Source organism: Eulemur rufifrons, chromosome 2 (genome assembly GCF_041146395.1).
Source record: "Eulemur rufifrons isolate Redbay chromosome 2, OSU_ERuf_1, whole genome shotgun sequence".
NCBI classification, from domain to species: domain Eukaryota; kingdom Metazoa; phylum Chordata; class Mammalia; order Primates; family Lemuridae; genus Eulemur; species Eulemur rufifrons.
The window spans coordinates 92,259,528-92,274,209 of record NC_090984.1 but is presented as its reverse complement, the minus strand read 5'-3'; the positions used below and the strand labels follow the sequence as shown (position 1 = coordinate 92,274,209).

The following is a 14,682-nucleotide window of genomic DNA, read 5'->3' as shown; positions in this document are numbered from 1 at the left end:
CAAAGGTGATATAGCATCTCTTGTATTATCCTGGATAGAGCTGGAGCCCATTCTACTAAGTGAAGTATCCCAAGAATGGAAAAACAAGCACCACATGTACTCACCATCAACTTGGTATTAACTGATCAACACTTAAGTGCACATACAGTAATAACATTCATTGAGTGTCAGGCAGATGGGAGGGGGGTGAAGGGGATGGGTATATACACACCTAATGGGTGTGGTGCGCACCGTCTGGGGGATGGACACCCTTGAAGCTCTGACTCGGGTGGGGAAAGGGCCATATACGTAACCTAAATATTTGTACCCCCATAATATGCTGAAATAAAAAAAAAAAAAAAAAAGACACCCTTGGCAGAAGTATTATCACAACTGGAGTCCTGCCTGGTGGGCTCACACTTATAATCCCAACACTTTGGGAGGCCGAGGTGGGAGAATCACCTAGAGGCCAGAAATTCAAGACCAGGCTGGGCAACATTGTGAGACCCTGTCTCCACAAAAAAAGAGAAAAATTAGCCCAGTGTCATGGCACATGCCCATAGTCCCAGCTACTCAGGAGACCTATGCAAGAGGATTGCTTGAGCCCAGCGCAACAGAGCAACACCGTGTTTCTAAAAACAACCCCCCAAAAAACACACAAAAAGAGGGTCCCTGAATGACCTCATAAGCCAAAACAAATTTCCAGCCTAAAATGCTTACTTTGGTACTTTGGAGCCGTAACTTGAAAGAGAAAAAAAGTCTATATTCTTTTTTTTTTTTTTTTTTTGAGACAGAGTCTCACTCTGTTGCCCAGGCTAGAGTCAGTGCCGTGGCATCAGCCTAGCTCACAGCAACCTCAAACTCCTGAGCTCAAGCAATCCTCCTGTCTCAGCCTCCCGAGTAGCTGGGACTACAGGCATGCGCCACCATGCCCGGCTAATTTTTTCTATATATATTTTTAGCTGTCCATATAATTTCTTTCTATTTTTAGTAGAGATGGGGTCTTGCTCTTGCTCAGGCTGGTCTCGAACTCCTGAGCTCAAACGATCCGCCCACCTTGGCCTCCCAGAGTGCTAGGATTACAGGCGTGAGCCACCGCGCCCGGCCAAAAAAGTCTATATTCTTTAAGCCCCTATATCTTGGATTCTCTTTTCCACAGCAAGCTTAAGCCTTGCCCACACTAAGGCATTGAATTAAAGATTTTAATTTAAAAATCGAAATGTTAAAACTTTTAGAAGACATTATAACTTCAGGGTATGTAGTAATTTCTTAAGACATAAGACGCCTTTTGGCCAGAGCTGCCATCTTCCAGTAATTCGCCAAAATGGCAAACACAAAGGAAAAGAGGAGAGGTACCCGATACATGTTCTCTAGGCCTTTTAGAAAACATGGAGTTGTTCCTTTGGCCACATACATATGAATCTACAAGAAAGGTGTTATTGTAGACATCAAGGGAATGGGTACTGTTCAAAAAGGCATGGCCCACAAATGTTACCACAGTAAAACTGGAAAGTCTACAATGTCACCCAGCATGCTGTTGGAATTGTTGTAAACAAACAAGTTAAGGGCAAGATTCTTGCCAGGGGGATTAATGTGCATATTGAGCACATTATGCACTCTAGGAGCCGAGATAGCTTCCTGAAACGTGTGAAGGAAAGTGATCAGAAAAAGAAGGAAGCCAAAGAGAAAGGTACCTGGGTTCAACTGAAGCGCCAGCCTGCTCCACCCAGAGAAGCACACTTTGTGAGAACCAATGGAAAGGAGCCCGAGCTGCTGGAACCTAGTCCCTGTGAACTCATGGCATAATAGGTGTCTCACACTTTGTGAGAAGCAGTGGAGAGAAGCCTGAGGTGCTGGGACCGGATCCCTGTGAATTCATGGCATAATAGGCATAGCACACTTTGTAAGAAGCATAAGGAGAGGACCTTGAGCCTTGCTGGAACCTATTCTCTGTGAGTTTATGGCATAGGAGACAAAACTAATAAAAGCTGCTAGACTCTTAAAAAAAGAAGAAGAAGAAGAAGAAGATATAAGACAAGTCACAGAAAGAAAACATTTTTAACACATGTAAGAAACAAAGAGCTAGGATCCAGAATCTATGTAAACTTCTATAAATCAATAAGAAAAAGTACACAAATGAATAATAGGATAGTTGAACTGCAACTTCAGAGAAGAAAAAATACAAGTAGTCAATAAATGAGGGGGAAATGCTCAACCTTATTAGTAATCAGAAAAAAAGCTTTTTTTGAGACAGGGCCTCACTGTGTTGCCCAGGCTGGAGTGCAGTGACATGATCATAGCTCACTGTGGCCTCGAACTCGGGTTCAAGCAATCCTCACACTTCAGCCTCCTGAGTAGCTGGAAATACAGTCATGCACCATCATAACCCCACTAAGAAAAAATTAAATTAAGATCATAGTGAGGTAACATTTTTACCCACTAGGTTGGCAAAATTAAGAAATCTGAAAATAACAAGTTTTAGTGAGAATGTAAGTCAATAGGAACTTTCTTATATGCTGCTAGTGGAAGTGTAAATTGGTAAAACCATTTAAAGATCAATTTCACATTAACTTATAAAAGTGAAACTTTGCAAATCCTAAGAGACAGGATTTCTACTAGATACACCTAGGATACATACAAGAATGTATATGTATGAAAATTACTCATACATACATTTCTAGCAACATTATTTTAAAAATAAACTATCAAGGAATAATTTACTTATAATAAAATGCATATATTTTAATTGTACAGTTCAATTTGGTTTTTTCTTGAAACGGAGTCTCATTCTGTTGCCCAGGCTGGAGTGCAGTGACATCATCATAGCTCATTGCAGCCTTGAACTCCTGGGCTCAACTGATCCTCCTGCCTCATCCTCCTAAGTAGCTAGGACTACAGGCAAGCACCACCAGGCCCAGCTAATTTTTAAAATTTTCTGTAGAAACAAGGTCTGTCTATGTTGCCCAGGCTGGTCTTAAACTCCTGGCCTCAAGTGATCCTCCCACCTTGGCCTCCCAAAGTACTGGGATTACAGGTCTGAGCCCAGCCCAGGTCAATGAGTTTTAATAAATGTGTATATCTGTGCTATCAACCGCACAATCAAAATATAACCCCAGAAAATTCTCTTGTACCACTTCCCCCAGGCAACCATTGATCTGATTTCTATCATCATAGATTCATTTTAACTGTTCTAGAATTTTAAGAAATGAAATCAAACGGTGTGTGTTCTTTTGTGTTGGCTTTTTTCCCTCAATATAATGTTTTGGTGATTCATCTGTGGTTTTGCATGTATCAGTAGTTCATTGTTACTACTAATTAATTTTCCATTTGTATGACTATATTACACTTGATGATGGTCATAGGGATGTTTCCATTTGAGCCTATTATTATAGCTACATCTACTGTTAATATTCTTGTACAAATCTTTTGTGGACACGTTTGCATTTCTCTTAGGTAAATACCTAAGAATGCAATTGCTAGGACACTGAATAGATATATACCATTTTACACTTCCACAAGCAATGTACATGATTTCCAATTGCCACACTTCATTGCATCAGTCTTTTTAATGTTTATCATTTTAATGGGTGCAAAGAAGTCTGTCGTTGTGATTTTAATATGCATTCCCTTGATTATTAATGATTTTGAACATCTTTTCATTTATTAGATTTTAATATACATACATACACACATGTATTTTCTTTTGTAAAGTGTCTGGTTTTTTGTTTTTTGGGTTTTTTTTTTTTGAGACAAGGTCTTACTATGTTGCCCAGGCTAGAGTGCAGTGGCATCAACAAAGGTCACTGCAATCTCAAACTCCTGGGCTCCAGCAATTCTCCTGCCTAAGCCTCCAGAGTAGCTGGGACTACAGGCACATGCTACCACGCTTGGCTAATTTTTTTATTTTTTGTAGAGACGGGGGTCTCTCTGTTGCCCAGGCTGGTTTCGAATTCCTGGGCTCAAGCGATCCTCCCACTTCGGCCTCCCAAAGTGCTAGGATTACAAGCATGAACCACTGAGACCAGCCTTAAGTCCATTTTTAATTGGAGTGTTTTGTCTTTGCATTACTGTCAGAGTTGTTTATATGGTCCATTATCATATTTATGTAGGATATTGAAAATATTTTCTCCCATTCTGTGTCTTAATTTTCTTTTCTTATAGGTATCTTTGGAAAGCTAAAGATTTGTTTTTTGTTGCTGTTGTTTGAATTTGAAGATATAAATTATCAACAAACAGGTACCAATCTTACTTTATGAATGAGAAAAATAATGTTCATGATAGGTCATTTACCAAGCCCACTCATTAGAGTAAGACTTGAAATGTGGATTATGTGGTAATGAATACTATGTTTAATTTTTTGAGTCACTGTCCAAAGTGACTGCAGCATTTTACAATCCTACCATCAGGGTATGAGTGTTCCAATTTTTCCATATCCTCACCAACACTTATCTTTTTTTTTTATTTTAGACACTTATTGTGGTTTTGATTTGCATTTGAGCTTATTGGCCATTTGCATATCTTCTTTAGAAAAATGTCTATTTAGATGCTTTGGTCATTTTTTTCATTGGATTGTTTGTGTTTTTTTTTATTGTTGAGTTGCAAGAATTCTTTACTTATTCTGGATATAAGTTTCTTACCTGAATATGATTAGCAATTTTTTTCTTCAATTCTGTGTTTTATCTTTACTTTCTTGGTGATGTTCTTTGAAGTACACAAGTTTTCCATTTCGATAAAGTCCATTTTATCTATTTTTTCTTTTGTTGCTGTGATTTTGGTATCATATTAAGAAATCATCACTTCAAGTTACAAAGATATACACATAAGTTTTCTTCTAATAGTTTTATAGTTTTAGCTCTTACTTTTAGGTCGATGGTGCATTTTGAGTTCATTTTTGTGTATTGTGTGATTCAGGGTCCAGCTTCAGTCTTTTGCCTGTGAATATCCAATTGTCCCAACACCATTAATTGGAAAGACTATTTTTCCGCATTGAATTTTCTTGGCACACTTGTTGAAAATCAGTTGAGCATAATGTAAAAGTTATTCATTTCTTCCTGTACTTCTGAGTATACATCTTATATAATTTCCTACATCCTAAGGAATTGCCCTTAGCATTTCCTGTTATTGCAGCATTATTTATAATAGCAAAACAAATTAAAGTCCCCCAAATGTCTGTAGGTGAAAGAATGGATTAATAAAATGAGTTATTTTCCTAGACTAGACTATCATCTGACAATGAAAATGAATCTGTTTTCACTACATACAAAACTGCAGACAACATTTAGAATCTTAAGAACCCTGGCTTTTGTTCTGTGTAAGATGATAATTTATTATAGTGTTTTGAGCAGAGAAAGAATATTCTCTAACTTACATTTTAATGGGATTATTCTGGCTGCTGTGTTGAGGATAGACTGTGTGGGAAGACAGGATGGGCAAGGACAGAAGTTGGCAGATCCACTGTGAAGCTATTGCAATAATTCAGGTAGGAGATGATCATGTCTTGGACCAAGATGTTGGCAGTGGAAATGAGGAGAAGTAGTAGAACTCTGGATATCTTTTGAAGATACAATCAACAAAATTTGAGAGGTGTCAGTGAAGGAGATGAATCAAGTAGGTATGATAGATATTAGAATGAAAGGGAAATCAGTCAACCCATGGCTTACACCTGTAGTCCTAGCTACTCGGGAGCCTGAGGTGGAAGGATCACTTGACCCCAGGAGTTCAAGGTTACAGCTTGTGTTCTGTAGGGCAGGATTCTATGTTGGTACTTTTATCATCCTTGCTAGGCGATAGCAAAGCAGACTCGATTAACACAGGAGTTACTCAGGTGTGATTGGCATAGCTCTGGGTTTCACATGATTATTTTAGTTGATGATACACAGACATATTTTTTAAAAAAAACAAATAATCTTCTCTTCCGTGGATATTAATACTTAGGACTAGGCTAAAGAAGGTATTACAATGAAACGAGTATCAGTCAACTTAAAATTATTTTTAAAATAATAGCACAGTTAGTACAATGACATTGCAAAAACTATGAATGACTCAATGACTGATGTTTTGGAAATATTGAGTTAAAAGATTAAGGAAGGAGGCCGGGCGCGGTGGCTCACGCCTGTAATCCTAGCACTCTGGGAGGCCAAGGTGGGCGGATCGTTTGAGCTCAGGAGTTCGAGACCAGCCTGAGCAAGAGCGAGACCCCATCTCTACTAAAAATAGAAAGAAATTATATGGACAGCTAAAAATATATATAGAAAAAATTAGCCGGGCATGGTGGCGCATGCCTGTAGTCCCAGCTACTCGGGAGGCTGAGACAGGAGGATCCCTTGAGCTCAGGAGTTTGAGGTTGCTGTGAGCTAGGCTGATGCCACGGCACTGACTCTAGCCTGGGCAACAGAGTGAGACTCTGTCTCAAAAAAAAAAAAAAAAAAAAAAAGATTAAGGAAGGGTACAAAGCACATTGTATTGTATATCATTAATGAGGAATTATTAATTTGATTAGATTTGGAAGCAGAATTGGGAATCTAAATAGATACTACTTTTAAATGATCCTTGGACGATGATTCAAGGAATGGATAAACAGAGGATATTAGAGAAAATGTGCTAGTGCTTAGCTGTGGTTTTATCATATGAAAAGATAAGTAGTACTTGTGTTAATCAGTGGTCAGCTCATTAAGTGCCTGTTGGTCTGTGATATGTCTGTCTTCACATATATTATCTGAAAAGAAAAGTTCAAGAAGATGGAGACTGTATCTTTGTATTCTACCTCCTTCAGTATTTGGTATAGCAGAATATGTATGTGAATATTTTAATGAATATTTTAATACTAATGAAAGAGCAATATATACTATTAATACATCATTTGATTCAGAAACAACTTTTTCTTGAAGAATAATATACAGAAAAAAACACATGTAACTGCACTATTCAATGAATTTTCATAAACTGAATGAACCCGTAAAACATCATTTAACTTTGTGTTTAAACCATGCATTGCCTAAAGTAATTTGTTTATTTTTACCTGAATGAAATAGAATACTCAACTGCTCATCAGGATTTTGTGGCATGTCATATCTTAGAATTTCATAACTGTTGGTGCTTGTAATTTAAAAAATCTACTTGTGAAATAACTAAGCTTTTCTGTTATCATTATTATTTTAATTCTGCCTCAATGTGGGACGGGGCGGAATTACCATAAGAGTGTTATCTCTGGAGTGCCACATAGAATTTATTTATTTATTTATTTGAGACAAATTTTCTCTCTGTTGCCTGAACTTGAGTGTAGTGATGTCATCATAGCTTACTGCAAAGTCAAATTCCTTGGCCAAGTGATACTCCTGCTTTAGCCTACAGAGTACCTGGTATTGCAGTCGTGACCCGGCTAAGAATTCTATTTATTTTAAACATCTTATCACTTCTTGGCCTTGCGGCTAAGATCAAGTGTATTTCAAACATTTTGAATTCCAACAGCAGTAGATTTTATTCCCTTCATTTTTCCTAGGCAGCCCCTTCTCCTTTTGTCCAATTAAACATCCAAACAGATACAACATATGCATTATTATTTATCAGTAAAATTATCCTGCTTTGGTATATTTTAAATAAGCTGCTAAACGCTGGCTTACTAAAAATTATGGCTGGCCTAGCGCAGTGGCACATGCCTGTAGTCCCAGCTACTCGGGAGGCTGAGGCAGGAGGAATGCTTGAACCCAGGAGTTTGAGGTTGCTGTGAGCTAGGCTGATGCCACGGCACTCTAGCCCGTGCAACAGAGCGAGACTCTGTCTCAAAAAAAAAAAAAAAAAAAAAGAATAAAATAATGAAAAGTCTGAACATTGTTCCCATAAAAATGTGGTTTCTTCAATATTGAAATTTTCCCCCAATATTTCTAGTTTTTTAAACAATGTGTAATATTTCAATGACTTCAGTAGTCACTAAGATTCTTAGAAAAATGTCCCCTCAGGTCCAGCAGGTGCTAAGGAAAAAAAATTCTTGGAAAAATGAGCATTACATTGAAATATTCTCTACTTCCAGATGTCAAAGGGAAGGGAGTGTTTCAAGAAAAAAGCTAATGAAAATAGACTAATACTTAAACTTAAGACTAATACTTAAAATACTTAAACTAATACTTGAACTTCAAGAGAAAAAAACAGAAGAATCTTAGAAACACACAAGCTAAAACCAAAATCAAGAGCAAATGCCAGTAACAACACAAATAATCAAACCATGCTCAGACTTTTTCTTCTACAACATGAAATACCAGAGAGCAATGAAACAAAATCCTTGCACTTTGATAGAAAGAAATTGAGTCCTAAGACTTCTATACTTAGTCAAGCTATCACTTCTTACGTGAAGGCAACAGACAGATAAATTCAGATATGCAAGGGGTCTGACTATAACTCTTCCTGAAAAATTACTCAAAGATTCTAGCCAACCAAGAGCCTGGTCTAAATGGAGATTCAAGAATGGAGAGATCACTGTATTGAAAGATGGCTGGTGAGAATTAAAATCTCATTTAATCGGCCGGGCGCGGTGGCTCACGCCTGTAATCCTAGCACTCTGGGAGGCCGAGGTGGGCGGATCGTTTGAGCTCAGGAGTTCGAGACCAGCCTGAGCAAGAGCGAGACCCCACCTCTACTAAAAATAGAAAGAAATTATATGGACAGCTAAAAATATATATAGAAAAAATTAGCCGGGCATGGTGGCGCATGCCTGTAGTCCCAGCTACTCGGGAGGCTGAGACAGGAGGATCGCTTGAGCTCAGGAGTTTGAGGTTGCTGTGAGCTAGGCTGATGCCACGGCACTCACTCTAGCCTGGGCAACAGAGTGAGACTCTGTCCCAAAAAAAAAAAAAAAAAAATCTCATTTAATCATAGAATTATATTATAATAATTACGAACAATTATAAAATAAATCAAAATGTTATTAACAAATCTTAAAAGATATATAATGTAAAGGTAAAAATATATTGACTATAATAAGTCATTTAAATTCCACAAAGAAATGGAGGAAAATAATGGGGAAGAATGTATTAATAAAAGTTCAAATGCCCTGATAAACTTTAATTTCTATATTTTTAAGTGTACCATTCAGTGGCCTTGAGTATACTCCCAGTTACATATGCATCACCACAATCCATTTTAGAATATTTTCATTGCCCCCAAAAGAAACCTCACACCCCTTAGCACTCACCCCACCATCACTACCTTTCCCCAGCCATTGGCAAACACTAATCCACTTTCTATCTCTATAGATTTCTCTAACCTAGACATGTCATGTAAATAGACTCATGAAATGTGTGATCTTCTTTCTCTTGGCATAATGTCTTCAAGTTTCAGCCATCTTGTTGTGTGTATCAGCACTTCATTCCCTTTTATGGCCAAATAATATTCCATGTAGATATACCACATTCATGAGTTGATGGACATTTAGGTTTTTTTCCCACCTTTTGGCTATTAAAATAATGTTTCTGTGAAAATTTTTGCATAAGTTTTTGTGTAGAAACATGTTTTTATTTCTCTTGAATATATCTAGGAGTGGAATTGCTGGACTATATGGTAACTCTGTGTTTGACCTCTTGAAGAAATGCCAGACTGTTTTCCAAAGTGGCTGCACCATTTTATATTCCCATCAGCAATGTGTGTGTGTGTGGGGGGGGAATCTAATTTGCACATATCTTATCTAGTACTTATCATCATCTGTCTTTTTTAGTATAGCCATCTTAGTATGTCACTGTGGTACTGTCTCAAGCGGTAGGTAGCTCATTATAGTTTTGATTGCGTTTTACTAATAACTACTGATGTTGAGCATCTTTCTATGTGCATATTGGCTATTTGTATAGTCTTCCCTTGATCTCTGCAGGGGATTAATTTCAAGAATCCCTGAGGATACAAAAATCCAAAGATGCTTAAGTCCCTTATGTAAAATGGCACAGTATTTGTATATAACCTATGCACATCCTCCTGTACCCTTTAAATCTTCTCTAGATTATTTATACTTAATGTCATATAAATGCTATGTAAACAGGTATTATACCGTATTATTAAATTTATATTATTTTTAATGGTATTGTTATTCCCTTCCAGATATTTCCAATCTGCAATTGGTTGAATCCACAAAAGCAAAACCTGTGGATACAGCAGGCAAACTGTATATGCTTCTTGGAGTCATGACTATTTAAATCCCTTGCCCATTTCTTTTTTTTCTTCTTTTCTTTTTTGAGACAGAGTCTCACTCTGTTGCCCAGGCTAGAGTGCCATGGCATCAGCCTAGCTCACAGCAACCTCAAATTCCGGGGCTCAAGCTATCCTTCTGCCTCAGCCTCCCAAGTAGCTGGGACTACAGGCATGTGCCACTATGCCAGGCTAATTTTTCTATATATGTTTTTAGTTGTCCAGCTAATTTATTTCTATTTTTTAGTAGAGATGGGGGTCTCGCTCTTGCTCAGGCTGGTCTCAAACTGCTGAGCTCAAAGGATCCACCCCCCTCAGCCTCCTAGAGTGCTAGGATTACAGGCATGAGCCACCTCGCCCGGCCCCTTGCCAATTTCTTAATGAGGCTTTTTGCTGTTGGTGAGTTGCAGGAGTTCTTTATATGTTCAGGATACTAGATGCTTATCAGATATATAATTTGCAAATATTTTTTCCCAGTCAAGGGAGTTGTCTTTTTAGTTTCTTGGAGTTTTAATTTTGATGAAGTTCAATTATCTCTTTTTTCTTTTATAGCTTGTGCATTTGGTGTCCTTTCTCAGAAACCATTGCCTAACTCAAGTTCTCAAAGATGTTCACCTAGATTTTCTTCTAAGAGTTTTATAGTTTTGGCTCTTATATTTAAGTTGATGATTTATTTTTGGTTAATTTTCATAAATGGTGTGAGATTCAATTTCATATTTATGGATGTCATTCTTTTGCATGTGGACATCCAATTGTCCCAGCACCATTCAGTAAAAAGACTACTCTTTTCTTATTGAATTTTCTTGGCATGTTTGTCAAAATTTAATTGACCATAGTGGGAGGATTTATTTCTAGATTCTCAATGTTATTCCATTGATCTATGTATCTACCCTTATGCCAATATGGTATTGTCTTGATTACTGTAGCTTTTAATAAACTTTGAAATTAGAAGTTCTCCAACTTAGTTACTCTTTTTTTAGATTGCTTTGGTTATTCTGGGTCCCTTGCATTTCCATATGAATTTTAGGATTAGCTTGTCTAATTCTGCAAAAAAACAGAAAAATGGCAGCTTTGATAGGAATTGCATTGAATTTGTAAATCACGTTGGAAAGTATTGTCACTTTAACAATATTAAGTATTCTAATCCATAATTATGCCCTTTCATATTTTTTATGAAATTAGTATTCTTTTCAAATGATGTCTTTTCATTTCATTCACTTAGGTCTTTCTATTTTCTGTTTTTTTTTTTTTTAGAGACAGGGTCTCACTGTGTCACCCAGGCTGGAGTGTGGTGGTGGGACAACAGCTCACTGCAACCTGAAACTCCTGGACTCAAGTGATTCTCCCACCTAAGCCTCTGAGTAGCTGAGTCTATGACTATGGGCGTGTGCCACTGTGCACGGCTAATTTTTTTTATTTTTTGTAGAGATGGGGTCTCACTATGTTGCCCAGGCTGGTCTCAAACTTCTGGCCTGGGTCAAGTGATCCTTCTGCCTTCGCCTCCCAAAGTGCTGAGATTACAAGTATAAACCACTGTTGCGCCCAGCCCTTTTTATATTTCTTTCAACAATGTTTTGCAGTTTCCATTGTGTAAATCTTGCATTTTTGTTAAATCTATTCCTAAGTATTTTATTGTTTGATGCCATTAAGAATGGTATTAATATTTTCAAATTACAATTTCTCATTTTGCATTGGCAATATATAGAAATACAATTGACTTTTATATATTGATCATGTACCTAGCAACCTTGCTAAACACATTAGTTCTAGTATATATTTTTTAGATTCAGTAGGATTTTCTACATAAAGTTCATGTTATTGTCATTAGATACAATTTAACTTCTTCCTTTCCAACCCTGATACTGTTTTTTTGCCTTTCTGCAGTGCAGTGTTGAGTAGAAGTAGTGAAAATGTACATCCTTGTTTTGTTTCTGATCTTAGAGAGAACACATTTAGTTTTCCACCATTAAGTATGTTGTTAGTATAGTTTTCTTCATCAGTGTCCTTTGCCAAGTTAAGAATGTTTTCATCTTTCTCTTATTGGTTGAGAGTTGTTTTCTTTTTTTCAGAAATGGATGTAGGATTTTGTCATCCTCTCTTCTGAGTCTGTTGAGATGATCATGTGGTTTTTATCCTTTATTCTGCTAATATACTACATCGATTTATTAAACTAACCTTGCCTTGCTGAGATAAATTTGATCATCGTGTATAATATTTTTATATGTTTCTGGATTTCATTTGTTGGTATTTTCTAGAGAATTTTTACATCTATATTCATAAAGAGTGTTGGTTTGTGGTTTCTTTTCTTACGGTGTCTGTGTCTGGTCTTGATAACAAGGCAATACTGGCCTCAAAGAATGTGTTAAGAAGTGTTCCCTCCTGTTCTATCTTCTAGAAGAGTTAGTGAAGTATAGGAGTTAATTCTTTAAAAGTTGGTAGATTTCAGCTGAGAAGCCATGTGGGCCTGGACTGTCATTTATGGGAAGACTTTTTATTACCAATACAATCTGTTTAGTTGTTATAGGTCTATTCAGATTTTCTGTTTCTTTTGGAGTTCATGTTGTTAATTTTTCTTTTTAGGAATTTTTCCATTTCATGGAAGTCATCTCATTTGTAGGAGTACTATTCTTCACAGTATTCCCTTATGATCCTTTTATTTCTGTAAGGTCAGTAGTGATGTCTCCACTTTCATTCATGATTTTAGTAATTTGAGGCTTCTGTCTGTTTTGTTTGGTCAAACCAGCTAAAGGTTTGACCAAATTTTTTTCATATAGTCAAGAAGCCAGCTTTTAGTTTTTGTTGGTTTTCTATATATTTTTAATTCTCTATTTTATTTATTTTCACTTTAATCTTTTTTGTTTTCTTCCTTCTGTTTGCTTTTCTTTCTCGAATTTCTTTTAGTGGAAGGTGGGTGTATTGACTTGAGATCTTTCTTCTTTTTTAATTTAGGTGTTTATAGTTATAAATCTCACTGTAAGTACCACTCTGTGTACATGTTGGAAGACATTTTCAAAGCTTCAGCAGTTAGTTCATATCTGTGGCTTACACTTCACTTCCTGCTGGGCAGAACCTCAAAATCAGTCAGATGTGAGAGATTAAGGCCTTCTCAGGTCTTTCCTGGGTGTGAGAGAGCACAGCACATGCACATGGTGTTCTAGGTTCCCAGGAATAGGTTGAACCCTTGCAAAGCTTCACATGGGCATCTCATTTCATAATTTTTCTTTTTATTTATTTTTTGGTCATCTTGTTAGCTTCAGCTTGTATCACTGCCTCATGCATCTGCAATGTTGAACAATAGCCAACAATTATTTTCAGCAAATGCTGTTAAGGATAAGGCTGTTTACACAGAGTGAGCTGAGTCGGGTCAAATAAAAACGAACCTTTGAGAACGGAGACTTTCAGGGAGCTGCAAGACAGTTTGAATAGTGACAGTTCTCTTAGGGGTAGAACTTTTGGGAAGTTTCCAGTGTATTCTTCCCCTTCCTACCAGTGCCTGCTAGGCTTCTGGTTCTTACAACTGACATAGTTGTAAGGCTGTTGGTTTTTAAGTCTGTCCTAGAACTGGGGAGAGTAGAATGGGAATAGGGCAAGTTAAAAGCCACAAAGCTCAATGTTCTTATTGATATTCAGCAATTTTTCTTGAATAAATGCTCCCAAGAATAATGGAAGCCTTTAGTTAATTTCCAGAGTTGTGAATAATTTGATTTTGACAATTTTTCTTTTTTTGAGACAGAGTCTCACTCTGTTGCCCAGGCTAGAGTGAGTGCCGTGGCGTCAGCCTAGCTCACAGCAACCTCAAACTCCTGAGCTCAAGGGATCCTCCTGTCTCAGCCTCCCAAGTAGCTGGGACTACAAGCATGCGCCACCATGCCCGGCTAATTTTTTCTATATATATTTTTAGCTGTCTATATAATTTCTTTCTATTTTTAGTAGAGATGGGGTCTCGCTCTTGCTCAGGCTGGTCTCGAACTCCTGAGCTCAAACGATCTGCCCACCTCGGCCTCCCAGAGTGCTAGGATTACAGGCGTGAGCCACCGCGCCCGGCCTGATTTTGACAATTTTTGTCAGTGTTCTGTTCCTTTTACAAATGAACAGATTTTCATGGGTCCTCACTCCACTATTCTAGAGGTACTTCTGTGTAAGTACATTTTGAAGTTTCCATAATTGTATAGGGTGTTTTGGTGGCGCAATATTTTATTGTTGATTTCTCATTCAATTGTATGTTGGTCATGTAACAAATTTCAAATTGTAGAAGTCAGATTCAAAAGTTAAAGAGGGGCCAGATGTGGTGGCTCACACCTGTAATCCTAGCACTCTGGGAGGCCGAGGTGGGTGGATTGTTTGAGCTCAGGAGTTCGAGACCAGCCTGAGCAACAGCGAGACCCTGTCTCTACTAAAAATAGAAAGAAATTATATGGACAGCTAAAAATATATATAGAAAAATCAGCCAGGCATGGTGGTGCATGCCTGTAGTCCCAGCTACTCGGAAGGCTGAGGCAGGAGGATCGCTTGAGCCCAGGAGTTTGAGGTTTCTGTGAG

General features: G+C 37.5%; 1 pseudogene; it reads left to right on the top strand.

Moving 5' to 3' along the window:
• The first annotated feature begins 1,300 nt into the window (after nucleotides 1-1,300).
• Nucleotides 1,301-1,785, top strand: LOC138380677 (large ribosomal subunit protein eL21-like; annotated as a pseudogene).
• Nucleotides 1,786-14,682: the final 12,897 nt, after the last annotated feature.